The sequence below is a fragment of the Rhea pennata genome, chromosome 23 (genome assembly GCF_028389875.1).
Source record: "Rhea pennata isolate bPtePen1 chromosome 23, bPtePen1.pri, whole genome shotgun sequence".
In the NCBI taxonomy this organism is placed as follows: domain Eukaryota; kingdom Metazoa; phylum Chordata; class Aves; order Rheiformes; family Rheidae; genus Rhea; species Rhea pennata.
Window position 1 is genome coordinate 2,657,230 of NC_084685.1, and position 21,292 is coordinate 2,678,521.

At 44.7% G+C, this 21,292-nt stretch overlaps 1 protein-coding gene across 6 annotated transcripts in view; it reads right to left on the reverse strand.

Moving 5' to 3' along the window:
• The window catches only part of HIVEP3 (HIVEP zinc finger 3), a 273,492-nt gene that overhangs the window by 115,665 nt on the left and 136,535 nt on the right, over positions 1-21,292 (reverse strand). For 3 of the 6 annotated variants that reach the window (XM_062593872.1, XM_062593868.1, XM_062593873.1), the window contains exon 4: positions 1,284-1,379. The exons of 2 other annotated variants lie outside the window; for them this stretch is intronic. The gene's annotated coding sequence lies outside the window, so the exon portion shown is untranslated. Of the gene's footprint in view, positions 1-1,229; positions 1,259-1,283; positions 1,380-21,292 lie in introns of those variants that run through there. One more of the 6 variants, XM_062593870.1, reaches the window with a different exon arrangement.

A 21,292-nucleotide genomic window follows, 5' to 3' on the forward strand; every position in this document is an offset into this window, starting at 1 on the left:
CCAGTAATACAAGAGACACGAAAAAGTTGTAGGAGGGGCTATTAGGACGTCTAACTGCTTGCTTTCCAAACCTTGAAGGTTAAAAGTGCCCCTGACACTGACTCTAATAATCTTCTGACACAGAGAAACTAAAAGCCTATAAGCTACAGGTTATCCTCTAGCAGCAGAGCAGGGTTTGGATTGTATTGCTCACACCATAAATCACCGTGTCAGCTGCTCCAGCCATTTCCACTCACCAGAGGGCAACTGGGTAAAAGTACCAGGCGCTTTCACAATGGTTGGCCAATTAGCTAAAGAATGAGTCTTTTTTTTTTAAAAAAAAAAAAAAAAAAAAAAAAAAAAAAAAAAAAGGCAGCACAGCACCTTTTCCGGAATACCAATTTGCCCATTTGCATAGAGCAGCTCAGCGTGGGTCTGCATTTCTGATCACACCTTTGGGTGCGCAAGAAAATGTTATTAATTTCCATCGAGAAGGATTAAGAAGCTTAAGTTGTTAGCGCTCATTTACTCAGACTTAACGCGTTTTAAGGCTGCCTCATTTTATGCTGATGCGCAGGTGCTAATCAGCAGCAAAACACTTAAAAGGATAAAATGCCCAGTGGGTCAACCCCAGATACTGGCCCTCCTTCTCTGTATCCGGCAGATTTTTCCCTGCTCACCTTCCTGCAGTAACCTAGCAGATATTTTTCACTCTACGTTGGGAAAGTCAATTCGGTAGGCGCTCGCTCATGAATTTTTACCAGTACAGCTTCTCACTAGAGTCACGTGTTGGCCAAGAACAACCCTTCCACTCCCCGCTCGCTTTCCTGTACAAATGATAAGGAGGAAATCCGTCCCAGACAGACAGCTCCCCAAGCGCCGGTGCCACATGCTGCAAGGAGTGAAAGTCCTCGGCTTGGTGGACCTTAATTAGAGGTGCCCGCCAATTAAGACTCGAACTGCAGTTTATTTATTTGCCAGTGCAGGCACCGGGGCTGCCTGGCGGAGGATCAAGAGAAACAAGCCCTTCGTGTTTACAGTATACAGTAGTCCGACATCCAGTAACTCCTGGTTACTCATTACAGTGACCTCATCAGGGAGACATGCCCGAGTGTTACAAGTGCTTTTAATTCACTTGCGCCGGATCTGCTGCGCTTCTCCCCCCCACCCCCCAGCCACCCCTTTCAGCACTGACCACAGCTGAGATAAGGGAAAAAAAAATAAAAAGAAATAAATAAAAAAGAAATTACCTCCCCCTCCCTCCAAGCGCTGAGTGCCTGGAACGAAGCGATCAGATTTGTTACCTGCACATGCCCCCCGCACTGCAGCCGCGGCTCTCCCATGACTCTGCCCGGTGAGAGGTAGGGACCCTGGGACTCCAGGGGGATCTTCTGCCCGGGCTGCAATAGAAAAGGTTAGTTTAAAGCTCCTTATTTGGGCAGTGATGTAAAGGGAAGTTGTTCAGGCAGCGCCACCCCCCCCTTTTTTTCTCTCTCTCTCTCTCTTTTTTTTTTTTTTTTTTTTTTTTTTTTCCATTCACTACACATTGTTTCCTGTTGTCAGGCAGCTGCGGTGGCTTTCGGCGCAGACAAGGGAATCCTTCAGCCCCTGGCTGCCTCCGGGGCATTGCACAACTCGCGGCGAGCCGGGGACGCGGGCAGCGCCTCTCCGCAGACGCCCGCCCCGGGGGAAGGGGGGTTGAGGAGGGGGAAGGGGGGTGAAAACTCCCGCGGAGCCTCGTCCCTCTCGCACGCCCGGCGGCAGCGCGCTGCCCGCAGCAGCCGGGGCCGTCGGAGGGCGCGGGAGCGCGGCCGCGGCCGAGCCGTCGGGGCGGAGCGGAGCGGAGCAGAGCGGAGCGGAGCGGGGGCCGCTCGCTGCCGCGATGGCGTGGAGGGCGGGGGGGGGGGAGGCGGCCGAGCCCGGCGGGGAGCCCCGAGGCTGGTGGACGGAGCGGGCTGCCGGCACGCCGCCGCCAGCGCGGCTCTCCCTCCCCTCTCCACCCCTCCCTCGCCGCCTTTCTCCCCCACCTCCTCCTCCTCCTCGCTCCCCATCGGTCCCAGCCCTCCCTCGCCAGCTCCCCCCATCCCCCGAGGCGCTGCCCGCACCGGGCTCCAGGGGCGCCCGCTGCCCTCGGGCGCCGGCCGGGGCGGGAGCTCCGCTCTCCGCGGGGAGGGGGGGGGGGCGGGGTGTAAGGGGGGGTCCCACGCCGAAAGGGGACCCTTGCGCGTCCCCACGGGGCGCCGGGAGGGAGCGGCAGCACTGCCCACGCTCCCGGCCGGGGCTTCCAGCGAAGGGAAACTCTGAGCTCACGTCCCACCTCCCTCCCGGCTGCGTCGAGGAGGGGTCTCGACCCTCTCTTCTTTCTTTCTTTTAATTTCTATTAATTAATTACAGCCCGCAGCAAACTGCAAGCCCGATCCCTTCTACTAAAAGGAGGAGACGGAGTGTTCCTTCATACGGCTGCGAGCAGATCCAGCGAGATCCGCAGAGGGGGTTCCTGTTCCAGGGGGTGATGGCAAAAGGATTTCAGTGGTGTTTTTCCTGGCTCCCAAGTGGGATCCCAGTTCCAGGCTGGAGGGGGAGGAGGGATGGATGGAGCCCAGGCCAGGGATGAGCTCAGAGGACAGAACAAGATAACCTTGAGTTTTGAGTCCAGGCAGCTGTAAAGAGGCAACTTTGGGATTTTTAAAAGAAAGTAGAGGAGTGATGTTGCATCCCAAGCTATGTAAAAAAGCTATGTACCCTTAAAATGTATGCTTGCATTCAGCAAAATAGTTTTCATGCTTCTTCTATAGCAATTAGCAAAATGACTATACAAAGGGTTTTCCTGGCAAAAATGAGAGCTATCACCAAGGTTTCTTATTTTGCTCAGCTTATCAGTACATGCTTGATAAGCATATATTGCCACTATATGGTACATACGCTAAAACCATCTCTTCCCTGGTGTAAAGCAGCACCAATAGAGCTGGTACAGCTCTCTCAGCAAACCTGCCTCAGAGCACTCCCAACTCGTGATAAAAAAATCACTACTCCAAAAAAACTCTTGCCAAGCCTATGTTCCTCTCTGACTCCAGACTGTAAAGCCAGGGTTGAGCCAAAAAAAGTCATCTAACAATGAAATAACGATGATGTGAGGTCCCTATGGTAGAAAGAATTACACTGGCAGCCAAACAAGGAACCTAACAGGTCAGGCTTTTCGGGGTGAACATCAACAGAGTTGTTGTTTCACTCTATAAACAGAACACCGCTTTTGAGGAGAATTAATGATTGGAAACCTGTTACCAACACCAATCTGGCCTATCTCCAGTCAGCCACGGAGCAGCTTCAATTGAACTGCATCCCCAAAATGCTTTCAGTGCTAAAAATGAGAAACTACCATACACTACATTTGCTTTCTGTGTGCGTATTATTTCCTCAACAGTCCAGTTTCACACCTAATTTCAGCTTCTCTCGTTCTGGACAGAGATGAACATAAGAGTATGAGGTAAAAAGGCTTCATAGTCTTATTTGTTTAATTGCATTCACATGCTCTCGTGGTCCCCCCCCCCCCCTCAACTCCCTTAGCTTGAGTCACTTTGGTAGACGCAGGTGCAGTTGCTTAAGGTCTTCAAGGAATTGTACGGATGCAGTCAGACACCAGATACACTAACAGGCCCAGAAGGACTCTAAACCAGAATACGTGGGACTGCCCCTGCCCTCCCCAATTGGACTGAGGGTTGGATAAATTCAGTAGGTTTCCACCTTATACTAACTTTCACATCTGGCTTCCTCCAATTACTAGTCAAAAGATGATCTTTCCCAATTGCTAGGGTTACAAACCTCAGCGGCGCATCCAGTTTGCCTCTTGCCCCAGAAAACAGATCACACCCAGAGCTCAGCACCAAGCTCTGCATGGTTCGCTGCACCACAACCAGCTCAGGTTGGCTTGGCTAACAGCATCAAGAACTTGGGTTTGTCACTAAAGGACAGATAATGTAACCCACTGATGCAAAGGGGCTGAATACAGCAAGAAGTCCATTTTCTTAATCAATTTGAACTCTAGCAAAATGAACTCAGTCATATCGTAAATGAAATAGAGCTCACAGGAGCATGGCCACAGCATGACACATTCAAAAATTTCCTCAAAAGACATGATATGGATTTTTGTTGGGTTTAACCAACACCCTTGAATCTTCTGGTCACACCAAACACACCGCAAGTGTTCTCTTCTCAGTTGACCTCTATATTACAACATACAAAAGGTCAAAATATTTTCCCCCTGAACAGTACAAACACTGCCTTTCAAATGCAGTTAATACAAAGGTGTTTACGCAGTGGCTGTGGCCTTTCTTCTGTGGAAAAAGAGTGGTTTTGCTTAAATGGGAAAATGAAGGGAGAGGTTTCCCCTGAGTTTCCTCCCCTGACTGCAGTGTCAAGGTTGTACGGGGTTAAGCCTAGGCCACGATGGGCAGTTTTGTGCAAATCCTTTGTTAGAAACTAGCATTTAGTCAGGAAAGGGCCTGCCCTCAGGTCTACTGTGGTTAAAAGAACCACATTTCACTTTGCTTGTGAAGGTCAGGCTTCTTTCCTCCCCTCAGGTTTCTGAGGGGTTACACTACTTCCCCATCCCTTCACCAGCATGGCCCAGGATGTGCAAAAATTACCCACTGCCCGATAAGGCCTCTTTGAAACTGTTTCCACTTTTCTTTTTTTTTTTTTTCCTTTTGAGTACTATTATTTTTTCCACCTCCTCTGATGTAGCACACTGGTCTAATGCAGTGGTCCTCAGGGCACTTTCTGGTGGTCTGCACACTCCCAGCTGGTTACACATTCCTCACTCATCCCTTTCTTTCCTGATGCTAAATTACATTAACAGAAGCTGAAAGCATGGTCAAGACTTTCAAGTTTTCCATACATGCGACTGCCAGAGTTGCTATTTGAGTACTGGGTAAGTATGAATGGGAAAGGAGAATCCCATCACCATGGCGTGGGAATTTGGGGTTTTCTTATCAATTCTCCTACTGATTCCCTATGGAATTATTAAGAGGTTATTTCACCTTCCTACGTTGAAGTCTTCTCACCTGGGGAAACAGTCTGAGGATTTACACAGGCTGTGTTTTGGGTTTTTTTTTTTTTTTTTTTTTAAGCACCTATGTCCAAATATGAACAATCACACTCTTGATTGGAAGAGGGGACTGGGCATGAGGCCACGATGTCATATGCTCATTTTTGGAAAGTTGGAGCGGCACAACTCTATGAATCAAACGTAACATCTTCAAACGTATTTAACCACCTTTTAAAATGTGAACTGTAAATCCTTTAGGCACCTACAAATGAAACGAGATCTTCAAAAGCTGGAGGTTCTCAGCCCCTCAGTCAGTCGTACTGAAAAGAACTGCACTCCCCACACTTTTGGAAATCCCATTAGGCACCTTTCCTTAGACGTGTTTATTTTTAACAGTCTGACACCAGAAGCCCACGTCCCTTTTCAAACATGACATCAGCAGTCAGGAACTTTATTCGCGCTGAAAGGCCGTGCCAGTTTGGCTGCTTGTGAAACTCAGTTGCCCCTGCTGCACCTCAGCTCTCCCGACCGCTGGTCCCTCATCTAACATTTCTTTGCTCTAGGACCTCAGGCATCTCATGAGCTCTGCATCTCACTTTCCACATCTGCAAAACAGCAATAACAATCCTCCTTAACTCAGACACTCTTTGTGCTCATTAAATGTTTCAAAAGCACTCAGGAGCATCTTCAATTACCCCCCCCCCCCCCCCGAAAAAAAGAAAAAGAAAAAAAATCACTGCAAAGTTTCATCATTATTCCAACACTTACATTAAAGACACATGTCCTGGTAAGTAGCAGGCACGAGGAATCATTATGCTAATTTTAGACAGAGCATCTGCTCAATGTTAAATCCGAAACTTTGTCTTGAAGAAATAATTTAAATTATTTTTCTTCAAGACTGGCATTTGCCAAACAATATGTTGTGAGCAGAAACTGCAGCCAACTCTGAGTAATTCACGCAAATACATGTATCCTGGCGCAGTGAAAAGCACTCGGGTAAAGAGGTGGTTGCATTTTGGCACGACGGGAGTCATATCCATGCCCTTCCTAGGTTTCCTTCTGTGTGTGCCCCTTTGCTGCGCCTTCACGCCTCGCTGCCAGGGATTACCCAATTTGCTAGCTTTCTGTCTGCGCTCCGGACGTTGCTCAGCCTTAAAGCTTACGGCACCTCTGGAATAAGCTACGTACATGTCTTAGAGCAGCATCTTGCCTGGTTCTTTGGACAAGCATCTCAGCAGCTTCCTGCTCACCTGATCCAGCTCTGCAAATTAACTGGAGATAGGAGATACCATCTTTAGAGCTATTAGTTTGGGCACTCTTAAATTGCCAACTCTGTTGTATTTGTGCTGCAGGAAGGGAAAAGGCTGCCTGGAAGCACTCATTTCCCTTCCTTCTATTTTTCTGTACAACTTTCCCAGTAATTTTAGGCCAGTAGTTTCCAACCAGCCTGGAGAGCCCTTGGGATCTGGAGGCAACTTGTGAGTTGTAACTCAGAAAAGCAAACGCAGTGTCTGGTAGCATAAATTTGCTATGCAAACGACTGCATCCTACTGTAAAAATTTAAGATTTACAAATCAAAAAAGGTTGGAAACCACTGACATAGGTCAATATACAGTAAACACCCTGATAACCACATCAACACACATGAAACAAGTTACTGTGGAACAGGTCTACATTTACCAGAACGGGCTTCTATACAACAGCAGCAAATTTGAAAACTAAATAAGCATTTTCCTCTGATCTTTTGTTCTTTTGGATTATACTGTATACACAGGGATCATTTCCAACCCCCCAAAAAAATTGAAAATAGAAGTGTCATTTTGCTTTTAACAACTGAAATTAAATGCTCACAAATTGCTATCATATGATCTACTGGGAAAAAATTTCTGAGTTCTACATCATAAGGTTCCTATGTCCTTTTAAAAATTGTTCTTGGGTCAAACCTCCTAAATGCCTGCTGCTAAAACCATTCCCTGATCCCCAAGCTATGTCCTTTTTGGCAGTACTATAGGCATATAATATATTCTGCTGTTATTTACCACGCTGTTATTTAAAAATTCAGTAGTGCTGCCTAAAATCTATTTTTCCCTAATTTTGACCCTGACAACACTTTTCAAGCAACAGCAATCATTTATGACAGTGAAATCATCAACCGTCCCATGGAAACATCCTGCTTAAATTCATTTTTGCCTTAAGCACACCATGGCAACGGATGCTCTCGGCATGAATTCCCAAGCAAAGATCCAAACAGCGGCAGGGAGAACGACATGTAGTCCTGGGGCCTGAACCGTCCAACGTGTAATGCAGTGCACGTAAACCCAAAGACCTCTAGGAGGCACAGAATAAAAGCAATATGCAGCAATCAGTGGTGAAATGCGGGGCTGTAAGCCCGACACAGGAAACCAGGCAAAAGAAATTAATAACTAACATAAACATAAATAAAATCCTCAAAAGGGAAGGAGAGATGAAAGGAAAAGGGAAAAAAAAAGAACACCATGCACCCTTAAGAAAGAATATGCGTAAAAGCAAATACGGGGCTTGACCTTCCACCAGTGTCAATCCATTCACTCCCAGTTCGCACCCCGACATGCGAGACCAGCGTAAGAGCCCAAGCTTGTTGCCCCACTTGCCCGCACTATGCGCCTCGCTGCCCGCTCACATCAAACCATGAACCGCCAGCAGCGGTGAGTTGTCCGGCTGAAGTAGCCTCATCCAGGATGTTGGTGGCCTTTGGGGGGAAAAAAAAAAAAGCATTGCAGAGCAGTCAACTGCTTGAGCGAGCGAAAGCAAAGCCGGCGCGGCGGCACCACGCATGCACGGGAAGGGCGCGCTGCGGTGGACCCGCTGTTATATGAGTACCGCGAGTGTCCACGTTCCCCGGCGAGCCCCGAGTTTTAAGTAAGTTGTGCATCCGCCACGCGCTTGGCTGTGAATCCGTGGCCTGGGCGCTGCAGCTCGCACCCAGCGAGCCGCTCTGCGGTGCGCTTAGGCACAACGCGAAGGCTGCATTTTCTGGGGACTTGGTAGAATTCCGGTTGGGATTAACCCAAACGTTGCCATCGCTTGAGTCTTAGAGGAAAAGCCCGTCCAAAGCTGGCTACATCTTCTACCCCTCCAGCACAGCGTCCTGCTAGAGCTGCCGCAGGAGGTACCTGCCCTAAGTGCAGAGGAGGAGGAGGAGGCAGCGAGCAGAGAACGCCGCGTTGGACCTTTAGCGCTCGCTCACACACTGCTCCCGTAACAGCCTCCTCTCCGGTTACACTGCCAGGCCCAATTTATCTCGCTGGCACGCGAGCAGAGGGCTAAGCAGAGGCGCCGAGCAGTGAGGCTGAGGAGACTTGCAGTTTAGTTGCAGGATCTTTCCACGGGCTCCAGCCGAGCAGTCCGGTTGGTTTATTGCTTTAGCGTATTCGAAAAAATTTCCCCCAGGCACCCAGGCTTCCGGATGGGTGCTCTTTCAATATCGTTAGCATAGAAATAGGTAAAAAGGGTGGTTTTCCTCGCAATTTCCCATTAATTTCAATGGAGTCATTCTGAGGTTGAATCTGGCCCCAAGTTCTCAAAGCTGTTTAAAGAAGACAGTTAATGCTGCAAATTTCTTTACCGCGGACCAGTCCTGGAAGAAGCAGCAAAAAGCAAAACAGAAGAAAGATTTAATAATACATCCTAATCAAAGAAAAACTGGACTACTCCTAAACTGCAATTTTAAATTTTAAATATATTTTGCAGCAGACAAACATAAGGCCTGGATTGAACTGGACAATTACAGCTTTTATTTTCTTTTAAAGACAAAACATTCATGCATTTGTTAAAGTTGTCTCCTCCCCTAGGACCTAAGGACAAATGCATGACTCTCAATGTGCTTCTTACAAATCCAGTATTTTGAGCAGCAGTTAGAAACTCTTAAAACTTTTAATGCAGCAGCACCAGCCATGTATGTTTTGACTGAAACTCTACAAATACCTGTATGCTGTGAAGCCAGGTAATAATTCGCCAGCGAATTTTCTTGGAAGACTTCTCTCCTACAACGAGAGCTGTAACAGAAGGATCTGCTGCTGTTTGCATGAATCGCATTACATCATTTCTACTTCTTGCTAAAAAGGCCTGAAACGTTTTACAGTTTTGTTTCTCTTTTTAGAGTCAGAATTAGCAACTGAAAAACAAACGGTTTTATTAGCGAATTGTGTCCCTTTAATAAAATTCAGTTTATTCATAAATTTTGCATCTGCGGCTTTATGCTACAGGACGTGGAGAGAGCATCTGGCCGTGGAACGGCAGCATTTTTTGATGGAAGCCCAAAGGAGGGTGGGCAACAGCATAGCAACAACACGGTGCCAAGTGTTACGCTGAGACAGGAAAAGAATATTTCAAGCAAGAACCGTAACTCTATGGTTAAGTTCAGTTGAGTTTTGCGTTTTGTGAAAAGCAGGCAATTCGTTTCTTTGACATATTAAAAAAATAAATGTAGCAAAGCCTCTCCAAACCCGTGGCCTTTGCTCTTCAAGTACAGAACTAATTTTTAAAATATGTGTCCACTGAAAAATGTTAAAGTTAGCGTTCAGTGAAATCTTAAGTACGGACTACATTAGAAAATAAAAAACGTGTAATTAAGCAACGTTATGAATGACTGCTGTACATAATCACTGTGCGTACCTAGGTTTCATCGGTTACTTGATCCAACATCCGTGAAGCAGGGTCGCTATGACACAAGAAATAATAAATCGCTGCTCTTAGCACTAGCTATTGCGATTAAAAAACATATTAAGAGCTGTTTTAGGCCGTATGCTTGCTGGCTGGAATTTATCTCCCCCAACTTCAGATTTCTAAAGTAACTACATAGACATCTTCTTTTATGGAGGAACTTCTGGAGTTGATTCACTACGTTCTAAGACAGACATCTAAAACAGTATGTAAATCATGCCCTGAAACTATTTTTTTTTTCTCTTTACTGACTGCCAAAGGAGCGTGGATGACTTCTCAACTGGAGAGAGAGAGATGACAGCAGTTCCAGCCTTGCTGCTTGCACTATCCCAAAACTCTGGTAACCTGCTCATAAAAGATGTGTGTATGTGTGTGCATGTGCATGTATTATTTTGTACCTCATCAAGCCACTAGAAACATCACCTGGCTACACTCACTATGCTTATGATGTGTTTTTCATAGTCAGTTATGTATCATTTCACTATCATTAGACAGTGAAATCTATAGTGAAAATTGCATCGATATCTCGATGCAAAAAATACACATTTTCAACAAAGAAACGCATAGGCAACCTCTCTGAATTAGAACTTAGAACTCACAAACAGGAAATTAAGACTTTAGGTAACACATAAACCTGAATCCAAGCATATGCATGTGAAGTGAAGGCATCCGTATCACCCTAAAACCAGCCTGAATTAATGCTGAGCAGCAGATCGTAAAGTTATTACTGCAACGTTTATGGTTCCAGATTAGCCATCAGGGAGGCAAACAGAACTTCAGTTGCCATTCTCGATCTGACCAAGGTCTATCCAGCCCAGCATCCTTTCTCCAGAGGTGGCCAGAAGATATGTGGCAGTATCATCAGCCTGCACCCCAAGAAGATACAGCAAGGGAACAGACAGTTCTCTATAGGGTGATAGGACTTCACTGCTGTCATCATGAAAAACCTCAACCAACCAACAGCCTGAACAAATGGAAAAACAGCTGAAAAATGCTTTGACCACCTGAAAGTTTAGCACAGCCAATGATTAGCTGACATGGCCCCACAGGGCCAAGCACTCTTTTGCAACAGTCAAGACTGGGTCTGCACTTGTAGCTACCATCTAACTGGGCATGGACTATCTTCAGATGATGTCTCCAAGAAGTCTCTTCAAATCATGCATGTGCTGATCTTGTATATATGTTGCACATCGAGTTTATCTTGATATACCAAATATATCCATCGAAGGATTTACTACCTTAATGGTTAACAACTCCCAGTGCAGCTTCAAGAATTATAGAAACTGTAATTTAGACAAGATTTGACAAACGTCCTTCCAAACTTAGTTTTGATAAATTGAAAGTAAATAGTCCACCACCAAGATCCTAGCTCTCTTAATGCACCCATTTGTTGTTTTTTCTTAGGCTGGCTATCCTGCCAACATCATGGCCACACATCATGGTAAGGATTATGGGAGTTTTCATAACCTCTAAGACAGCCACGGATAAACTTACTTTGTATGGGAAGTTATTTCCCTCAGAATTTTTTTTCTGTTCTCTTATATTTTATTCCTGCTTTCAGGGTTACACAAGCAACCAAAAAAGTATGAACTGGCCATAGAGATGATTTTGGTATTTCCTGCTAGAACACATGGTCTGTAAAATGACAATGAAGATTTCTGAGAATCTGAAGAATGGCATAGAAACTCCAGAAAACTTAAATGGAGCTTTCATGACGCAGATTGCCCGGACTCCTAAATAAGCATTGCACACCAGTCCTACAAGCCACCACCCACAAGGTAAATGAAAAAAAATTAAAGGCAGACTTTGCTCTCCCAGTGCAGTATCCTGACCAGAGCAGACTCTGGGAGAGGAAGATAGGGAAAGTTCACATAACTTTACATTTTCGGTAGGGATGATGGGAGACAGGGGTTTTTTGTGTGTGTGTGCATGCATATATGTCTGTATTTCAGATAGTTGCCTGTTATTCCTCAGGATGAAATGAAGATCTTTTGCAGTTTTTAATGTGAAAAAAAACGAAATTAGGGAGAAAGACGCTGTCACTTGGCCCAAACAAATTTCATGTTTAAAGCATTCAATGGTAATGAAGGAAACTTGGGATGAGATTCATTTTCCTCCGTCTAGGTGAGCATCCTATTACCCTGGCACATTTGAGGTTGATCATAACCTTCTCCACTCCAGGAACTGGGTCATTATGTACTAATTGTATATAAGCAATTAGTTATTAATTGGAGCAACAATTGGTTGGGGGTTTCCATGTATCCCAGAAGTGCTCTAAGTACAGGTCTAGAAACTCAGTCTGTCTTTTCTTCTCTACTAGGTGAGAATCTGGGTTACTACAAAGGTAGAGCACAGCTACAGCAGAAACTGAGACTCACTAAACTCCAAAATTATAAAGAGTGAGACGGTAAGAAAAAACAGCAAGGACAAGGGTGTCCCACATGCAGGGTCCTGCTACGCCCAGCTCTGCCTGGGGACTTGCTGGGAATCTCTGTCACAGACGTCATTCCAGATTTAAGAAAATTGTGTTCAGAACTGGCATATCCCTACAGAAAGCTTTTGGTTGTGCAAATACAACTTCTTCTGCTCTCCAGCGCTCAGGAAAGCACTTTGTATCTCCAAACACGTGAGTGTCCAAGGCAGGCTTGAAGACAGGCATACTGCATTAACATTTACCTTTATAGCACGCTGTGTTTTGGGGTTGGAGCTGGAGCCTTCAGCTGCAACAGTCTTGTCTCAGTTTGAGTCCTAGCTGATCTGTGGCCATGCTTCAGCATTCACAGCATGTATATTTTTGTTGTATGGAAATGCAAATTTTCTAAACTGTCAGCTCACAGTGATGACTACTACTTTTTTTTTAAAACCTACTTTAGGTTCATTCTTCAGTGTAGCATTGTGTTGGAGGCATAAATTTAGCCAACAGAATACTTTTGGTTATTTTATTGAGAGGAGAAATTAAGTGCTTGGTGGTCCTCTTTCTTTGCCTCTAGATGGACTTATCTGTCAAATGAGATAAGAACCACAAGCCTTGATGCTTAGCTCTTGGTCAGACTTTTCCGTGGGGTGCAAAGAGAGAAAAGCATTATCCACATCTGTGCCCTGATACCTTAGGCCAAGATGAAGCAAATTTTGGTTCAGGCAGCTTCTGGGTGAAACTTTAACAGGTTGCTATTATATCAGCTATTGTGAACTTAGCGCTCACGTATCCATACACGTACTGCTAATCTTGGAGCCTGAAACATTTAAAACTCTTCTGCTCAACCTTGTTAAGTTTTCCATTACAACTCCCCCAAACAGTGTTACGTAACCTTAAAAAGCCCCTGCAGTCCCCCTCTGTGACCCCCTAAAGACCCCAGCAAAGAAAAATATCTCGAAGCCTAAAAGTAAAACCAATGCTTCATATTCAGGGGGTCTGGAGAAGAAAATGCAGAGAAGCAGCACTGTCTGAAAATGCGTATTTGAGCTGTCAAGTGCATATGTTGGCCAAATAAAAGGATGTAATTCTATGAGTGTATTTCTGCAGTGCTTGATGATTTATTTCTAGATGCAGAGAGCAGGACAGGCACACAAGTGAATTTTAAGGCAGAAAGGGGTTATTGTAAATCAGGTTGTCATTTTTCCTATTTTCTGAAAAGAATCTCAGAGAGGTTAATTTAAATTAAAGTACGTCTCAAACTCTCTCTCAATTTTCTTCTCTCCCTCATGGCTGTGTGGCAGAAGTCATGTTATTATTTACCAGGAGATTAGCCAATGCTCTACTCTGGGTATCAGAAGAAGATGAGGAAAATCTTTGAGTTCTAGGTCCAGATGTTTCTGCATCTGCTTTGGCATCTTTGACTTCCTTTGGCATCTGACATGGTGTGCAGATTCAAGAAAGCGAAGCAGAATTGTCCTACTCCAAGTCACTCAGGCTTGTTGATGCCTAAACTTGATGAGAGGCATGTCTGCTTTAAAAAATCCTCGGGTGCTTGTATTCAGGCACCCACAAATGCTCAGAAATGCTCCAGGCTTGGAAACTGGACCCTTTGCTCACATCTGATCTACGTCTTGGTCCAAAGAGAAGGCATCTACCCAAATGCCATCCAGTCAACTCAGAATGTACTACAATGCAGGCAAGAGAGGTGCTGGATGTGGTGCTGTGGCCACACTTGGTTTTGGAAGTGATGTGAGACCTAAGGTTGAGCTACCTAAGTGGCCTGGATCTCACCATTAGTTCTCTGTGAGGATTACACACATACCACTCTGATGGAGTCAGAGGCTCATGGAAACCCAATCCAGAAGTCCCAATACTATACAAAGAAGCAGGCCTTTGCTTCCCCTTCTTCCTGCCCAAGATGTGTGTAGCAAACTCCATTTCTAATTGAGTCACTCCTAACGACTCCCTAGTTAAAGGGTTAAGCAGCCAAGAGCTGTGACTAGCAAATGGCACATGCATCAAGGACACCATCCAACTAGAATTGATGATGAGCAGTAGCCAACTCCTTCCCGGTACTGATACTTGTGTAAATTTTATGGTACTTAGTAGTGCAACACATTTAGACTAAGGGTTGTCGTTCCCCTTAAACTTCCACTCCTGCTCCCCTCTGCTTCCCACTGAGAAAAAGTGGAAAAAGTCTCCACCTTATAGTGGAGACTGTCCCATAAGGTAATGCTGGGACATGGCCATGCCCACCTAGGCCACCTCTGTGGGCACCAGCACCAGCCTAGGAGTAGCAAGCTTCCCCTGAGCCTGCACTCGCTCCGTATGTACTGGCAACCCTGCACTGCTCCAGCACTTTGCCACAAAAGGAAGGATTACTTCCTGCTCGGGGAGAGTAGAGGGGAGGACAGCCTGCCTCCATCCCCATGGTCCTCGTAGGTATTCCCACGCAGGAGGATGGCACCTCAGGCTGGGCTGGGCTGGGCAGGATGAGGCAAAGAAGGGCTAGGGTTGCAACACTGTGCAGGACTGTGAGAGTGGCCAACTGCAATACCTAATCGTTTTGGTGGTGTTTGGCACACTGCATATTTAGAATGACAAAACTCTTTTGGTGCCTCTGTGTCACCCATTACAACTGAATAGCTCTGAGAGAAGGAAATAAAAAATAACCGACTTAGTCTTCTATCCAGGAGATTCAAAACTACAATCCCTCCCCCCTCCCACTGCTCCCAAAAGCTGTTTTCTGCTATGAACTAAGCAGTGCTAAGCTATCTTCCCTAACTCTGGTTAGATGTTTAAAAGATTAGCCTGGACATTTTTCTTTATATATATATATATATGTATATGCACACACATATATATACATATATTATTTTACAGCTTAAGTTCAGCAGAGAAGGAACTCCTAAAATTTTCCTTCAAGGGCTTAAATCTAAGTAATTATAGGATACAGTCACACAGTATATGCTGGCTGGTACAGCTCTCTTGGCTGCCAGAAAAGCAGGTCAATTATAAGCAATGAACCACATTACCAGGAGAGAAAGCTGGTTTGAATTCTGGTCAATTAGTGCTAAACCCGTCTTGGAAGAGAAAGGTAAATTGAGCTAATACAACTATACAGTAAGACCTACATATCTCAACACTGAGCACAGACAGCAAAGGTTTAAGTTCTGACATAGCAGAAACTAATGATCTTTTGGCGTAAAATCAACTTAAAACTTGCAGGGTGAAGCTCGTGAGGTTTTCCCATCCCTTCTATTCTCACCTCCTACTTGGGGTCCAGATTAAAAAAACATGCCTACTTAGGGAGGGTGCTGAAACACATAATTAAGTTTAAGGATGTTCTTACATACTTTCCCAGATTGAGGCCCATGACAAAGTGCAAAGAGCTGCAGTGTGTAAGGGCTTGCTGGATTCCTGCCATTCACATGACTGCTGGGGAGGGAGCGGGCCACTGTCAGGGAGGAAGAGGAGGAGGAGGGAGTGCAAAGCAGGCTCAGTCCTGAGTTCTCCTTGCAGAAGGCTGGCTCTGAACAGCCCCGAGAGCCGGGGCCTGCAGTTTGAGTTGGCAGTTTTTTCCCTTCCTATTTTGAGCTGGGACTGTTGGAAGGAAAGCAAGCTTTAAGGACAAGGTTGAGAAGAGATCGTTAGCCTGAAGCTTTCTTTTCTGCAGCTGGTAAACCTGCACATCATCTCCCAGAGGCCAAATCAGGAGAAGCAAGAGCCAAAGCACCTCTCAGGTTTCTTTTCACCACCCCGTGTGCAATACACATAAAGGTGAATTGCCCATACATGCCCTTTGGCGTTCACAGCCTAAGACAGCAGCAAGCAGCGGGATGTGGCAGCAAAGCCAGGCACAGAAGGACCGCGTAGAGAAGGGAAATAAAATATGCAGTCTCAGGGATTATGAGGGAAACCAGCAGCCAGAAACCAAAGAATTTATAGCCCCAGACTGCCTGCCCTAAGTTGGGAAGCAAACATCTATCACAGGCAAATTATATAGTATTGAAATGCCCAAGACCTCCATGTCCCAGGAGATATGCAGAGCTGGTTAGTAAGACCAGCCTCCACTACTTGGCGTGGTCTGAGCAGCATGAAGCACCCAGGACGGACATAGAGACCCTGGTCCCATGCATCCATGTACTATGATTCACCTTGCAGCGTATTTGCTGTATGAGTGATGCCGTACCCCTACAAGGCTTCATCCCACCAGGAGGGCAAGTTGGCTTGGGCCAGACTCTGGCCACCAAGAAAAGCTCAAGATCGGAGACAAGAAACACACGTTAGGGCCACCATTTCTCAGGGTTGTCCCATCGTGGCCACAAGGCATCACCCCTGTACAAAAAGGTGCTGTGGGGCCTCTAGGTGCCGGCAAGAGCCCACCCAGAGACCCAGGCTGTGTGGCTGGGCCCTGCCCAGGGCGTCACCACCACAGGCCACTGCTTCTCTCTGGAAGGACACTCATCTCCCTACACCACACAGGACCAGGCCACACGTGAGCTTGGAGAGCAGTAAAACGTTAACACACTCCAGATCGTGAGGCAGCATGACAGACACCATCAGCAGTTCATTTCCCATCATCACTCAGACTGACATTGGCATAAAGCTGATCACTCCTTGATTCCCTTCTTAAAGCTCAGTTTTGACACAGAGCATAGATATCGGACAACCACTTGGTGAGAAACGATTGACGAAGATTGATCCCATTTTCCTTCTGCGTGGATTTTACTTGGGTTAACTCTAGCACAAAGTGGGGATTGTGAAATCCCTGGAATACGCTGAGGTCGTTGGCAGCCGGTTTTATTGGCCAGCTCATTCCTCCAACTTTTCTTCAAAAGCTCAAAAGCAAAACAGCTGAAGCGCAGAAATGCAACGATTCACCAGGCCCCACGTTCAGCTGTTTATAGACAAACTGCTACAAAAACACCCTGCGTAGCTGTAAGACCTGACACCTTTTTTTTTTTTTTTTCACTCTGCTAAATGCAGCAAGATCAGTCCTGTGACCTTAAACGCCGCAAGTGCTCTCTGAAGTGCCTCAGCTGACCTGTTGCTTATCTGAGTAGTTGCCTAATCTCCGGGAAGGGGATGCAGGATTTGCCGATGGACCTTTTAGTTCAGCCATCTCCCAGGGTCGCAGGTGCCAACGCCTCAAAGGCAGGTACAAATTGGAGCGTAACAACAGGAGCAAAAGGAGAAAACAAAATGCTTCCTCACTAGCAAGGCAGTGGTTGACTTATACAGACATGTGAGACTACTTCTCAAGTAGTCTTGGATTTTATACCTCTCGTGGAATGGAGCTATGCATAATTTTATTATTAATAAATGCATCTAACTGTTATTAAGATAGTCAAAGGTTTTCCTTGGCAACGAATTCCAGGGCTTAATTGTGCATTGTCTTAACAGACTTAGTATTTTTAAATGTAATAATCTCACTAGAACCACTTGCTCTTGTGTTTTTAGAGCAGGTTAAACAATATAACCCGAGTATCATAATGTCTTTTTAGTAGGTTTAGTGTATTGATTGAATTTATGTGAAAATGTAGTGTGTATTCGAAATACAATGACTGCTACACCTACTTGAAAGTGAGCCACTCCTAAATGCTGCACTGACTTTACAGAAATCCTTCATGTCCATCTCAATTAACACAAACAGAACCAGAAAATTCTGTTGTCCTATATTCATCTCAGTAATGTTCCCTGCATAGTTTGGGGAAAAACAGGAGTTTATACACTGAGATGCTTCTCCTTAGCTGTCATGCTACCACAACAAGCAGAGTACAAAATGCTATTGCTTTCCAGATTACTACAGGACAAACCGCACGATCATATGAGGACTTCACGTCCAGAATGGGTTTCAGACAAGCTTTCCCCTTAGAGCCTTGCTGGGTTAACACACATGCAGTTGGTTTTATATTGGCTGTCCCCGCGGCACAATGACAGCAGCGCACAGCGAGAGGTTTCACGTTGGCCTCTCCTGCGCTGCAATACATGTTCCTGCTAACTCCCCCATTACCACATGAGGACTATAGGCAAGTACCCATTTCTGAGATGCTCCTGCTACCCTTGTGCTGGCAGAGAGCACCAATAACTGTCAGTGTATAAATCCTGTAGAAGTAACTGGTTTCATATACCCATTCTTTTTATGGTAACTAAAAGACTAAAATCAACTGGTTTCACGCCAGACCTCACATTGATCAGGATTATACATGCACATAGGTTTCAGATTAGCTCTTCCAAATGCTACTCATTGGAAAAAAAGAGGAAAAAAGAGGAAAAAAAGGCATTTTTTAATCCATGTCAATATTGAATTGAGCTGGTAAGCATCACTCTTAAAACACAAATATCCTTCTGAGCTTTCAAGTCACTTCGTCTTGCAGTTTTTAAATGCATAACTGCACTGACCTGTCATCAAAGCAACTCCAAAACATTTATAACTGTTAACTATCTCCTTATTTGTGAGAACATATGTTATTTGCTTATCATAGAATCACAGAATGGTAAGGTTAGAAGGGACCTCCGGAGATCATCTAATCCAACCCTCAGCATAGCCTGTACGGGGATTGAACCTGTGACCTTGCCATTAGTAACAACACACTCTGACTGAGCTAAACCTGCCCCCCAAATTGTGCTTATTTCTTATGTTGTTTATATGGCAAAAATAGTATAATTGCTCCTATGACTGCAGAACAGAGCCTATGTTTAAAATGTAACTTCAGATAACAATGCACGGTTGAAAAGTGTCTTATTAAAAGTAATGTAAGAGTCCTCAACTGACAAGAGCCCCCACGTTACAAACGTCAACAGTAGAGTATCAGTTTCTACTCTTGGCTTTTGACTCCGTAATACCCTTGTCATCCTAACACACATATCTGAAGCATCGTAGGTAAGCAAATCCATCAACCGTACACTTCTATTAACAGTAAAATTGTTCATATTGAGTGAGGATGACCCGTTACTCACAGATCATTATATAAGCTGTGATGTTCCATTTCTTCAAGAGGCTTAAATATTGAAATGCATTAAAAACATGTGTGGCAGACCCAGACCTTCGTTAGGCCAAAATGTCCTAGTCACCCAATCTCAATTCTCTTTGACAGCCTTTATGTTACCCTTATGTTATGCACATGTAGGAAGAGCTTTCCTCTGAATCCCACAGAGCACAGACATTCCTCTATGCATTTTGAGTCATTCCATTTCTAAAATTTTCAAAGAATAAGGCAGCCACAGAGCAAGCACAAATATAAAATCTATATATAGACGGAGAACTATCTTGTTAAAATGTAATCGGAAGCATTTTGCAGAACATCTTTAAAAAAATCCAACGAAATAACAATATATCACCGCATACATTGTATTCATAAGTATATAGCTATGGATAAAGTGCAACTGCTGTCCTGCTGCTATTTTTTCAAGTACATGAGAGTGCACTTAAATGATTTTGGCTGAAAGACAATAAAGTATGAAGAATGGCATTTGCAAAAGAACCTCACCTTTCTGTATTTTCACCATTTGTGGTTCCTTGGAATAGGACTGATTTTGTTATTTTGAGTATTTATCTTATAGAGAATAACAAAATATTCCTAAAAAATAAGCGTCTCAACCTGAATTTTCTAAACACCTTCTATCTGAAAACTGGAACCTATAAATACCCCAGTGTTAGTCTAGTGAAATTTGAGGGACTTTAAGAAGATCAAGATATGGTAAAAGACTCACTAAAAAATCACAGAGAAATGTATAACTGAACTTGTAGATCTGTTCCCTTCTGTGATCAATCTTTCCAGGAAAATATATAGCTGATCTTTGCTAGATGAGACTCGGAGGCTTTTTACTGGCTGAAGGCCAAATATACCATGATTAAAAATGCTAAAATATACTTTGGGATTACGCTGCTTTACTGTTAAAATGAATTGCCATTATAATATTATTAGTTTAGCGCCGTAGTCAGGATCTGGCCAAATAAAAGAGAAAACCTTCCTGCCCCTCAATCAGTTCAAGTTCCTAAGTGCAGGACTTAGGGATTTCACAGATATCCAAACATGTAATCTGAGCAGCATGGGCAGCCAGGAAGATCTCAGGCAGAATCAGGAGAACATAATCCTTTGGAATGCTTTCTGAATTAATATACATTTTATCCTAAAAACCCCTGGGACAACTTTGTGCACCAACTACCCAAGCAACTCAGTGTACTATAGAAGGACATCTTGTGAAAGGTGCTAAAAATAGCCCCTCCAGTTACCACAGCAAAGCACCCAAATATGCACGGAGATATTTTAGTGTTGGCAGAACCTAGATTTCACTTTTCTTCTACTCGTTTCCCAAGTCCATGCCCTGCCACTGAATGACAAAGATGCATGTAGTTAAAAAATTTACATCTTCTCTCTACACTGAACTCCATCCTGCTCTTCTGTCCACTTTCAAACCTCATTTGCTCACAGATGTCTGGTGTTTCAGGTCAGTCAAATCACCCTTTTCATAATTCTGAATGTACAGCTATCACCAACTTTCTAATTTTGGATCCATGATCAGACCTCAGAACCTAGGCTGCGCCCAGAAGACCAAGACAAGTGACAGTAAGAGCTGCACTCTGCTTCTTACAGACCTCCTCAGCTCTGGGATCTCAGGCTTTATAAACACTACATAAGCACCTGGATTTCCCCATCTAGTATTAGGCTATTATCAGAACAAGATTGGTATCCAGTGAGTGACTTCTGAAGGGTGGCCGAAGAATGATGTGTGGCTGAAGCAGGCTTTGAAATCTCAAATACTGGCAAGAGAATTTCAGTGTCTGTGCTCACTGTAAAGCTACCTCTGGTATCCCGAAAGCAAACGGCATGCAAGCTTTTTAAAGATCTGCATTTTTCTAGAGATGAACGGTGCTCTCTCTGAAGGACAGTTCTCAGCCATACTGGAAGGCTGCTGCTTTTGCATCTTGACCAAGACTTTGCAGTACAGGGGAATAAGCAGCAGTAATGAGCCAAATGCCCTAAGCCAAGGCATGAAAGCACGATGCTATCATCTCCAAAGCACATCAGAACATAAAAGCAAAAGCCACTGAAATCAAGATGATTCCAGATGAGCAGGGAATTAGCTCTTGTAGCTCCTCAACTTAACAGGATAATCAGCAAGGCTGAAGACAGGAGGCACAGCTG